This window comes from Ostrea edulis, chromosome 2 (assembly GCF_947568905.1).
Source record: "Ostrea edulis chromosome 2, xbOstEdul1.1, whole genome shotgun sequence".
NCBI lineage: Eukaryota > Metazoa > Mollusca > Bivalvia > Ostreida > Ostreidae > Ostrea > Ostrea edulis.
In genome coordinates this window covers 65,816,184-65,817,707 of record NC_079165.1, presented here as the reverse complement: position 1 = coordinate 65,817,707, position 1,524 = coordinate 65,816,184, and positions in this window count along the sequence as shown.

The window sequence follows — 1,524 nt, the reverse complement described above, 5'->3', positions numbered from 1 at the left end:
ATTCTCCAATACGAAATTTTACTTCCTCATTCTCCAGTACCATTATATTTTACTCCCTCTTTCTCCTATGCCATGATTATCATAGTTGCCCGTAGTGTTTCAAACAACATTTGAAATATGCAAATAATTTGAAATACCAATTCCCCTCTCCCAGTATAGTAAGTTTAGACAGATGTATGCATGAAGTTGAAAAGTTCCGGGTGATACATATATGTAGCTACACGAATATACGGTAGGAAATATATTCCATGTATTGAAATTTGTCATTTCATCAAAGCTAGTTACTGATGTACATGCTGGTGAAAGTTCTAAATTGGGATTGGACTCAATACATCTTGTCTTTTTAAACAGCATTAACAATTTGAAAACTCAAGATATTTTGAATCTGAATATTGTAAATCTTTATTCGACATTTGCGTCAATTAATTAATGCTTCATTTGCATTATTTAAAAAAGTGTCGGATTATTTAATAAGGATGCAAAGTCATTGCCTCATATATACACTATGTACCATCCTTTTCTTTTTTTAAAGAAAAATAATAATTGATTATCCCAACACATTAAATAAAGAAGAAATTTGATCGTGGGAGAACAATCAAATGTAGCTTTTGCTTGTTAAAAACCCAACTCTGTACATAGTTCATATGTGCTGTATATTGGATGAATAAGCGCTAGGTAAAAGGGAAGAGTGTTAACTCCAACTATTGAATGTGAAAAACACGTTACCTCCCTTGAAATAAGCGAACAGAGGTCTCTATGAATATCTAGAATGACGTGTTCCTAGAATTTAAGGAGGTATGCTACACCAGAGAAATTTGATGTAGATGAAAAGTGTAGGATATTTACAAAAATATTTTGAATTTGAAAATTTGAAAATTTACTTTATTTTGTCAAAAAATACAGTTTTAGTAGAAGGTAATCTGAAAAAAATTTAAAACCCCTGCTGGACTTGAACCTGCGACCTACAGTTCAGCAGTAGGTATTCTAACCTACTGAGCTACTCGGCTAGGTATTTAAATGGAAAAGGAAAAGTCAAATATTGCTGATATCGATTTTGTCATCCATGTTTTTAAAGGAAGTCAGCCATTATGACGATGTAGAGTACTACCTTAATTCTGAATCATTGAGTAAAAGTAGATTATAATCTATCTGCTTTATATAAATATTTCTTTTCACTGCTCTATACTTTAGAACAGATATGAAGTGTCTTTATAGGAATGTCTTATTAATAGACCTTTTACATATAAATAATCCTCGGGGTTACTATTTGAAATACGAAGCAGAATAAAAAAAGTGCTTTAAAAGTATCTTTGAAGGAAGCTGCTTTTTGAATATCTTCACTGAGCTTGATGAACCGCTCACTGGTGTTTCATTATCATTGGCGGTTACTGTATAGCTTACAAACATACAGCAGGTTCGTAAGCATCTCCGTCCTTCTTCTTCCTCCAAATTCTCTTATCTGTGTATATATGTTGTTTATGTATGCGTTTATTTATTTTTTAAAATCTTTTTTTAACTAATTCA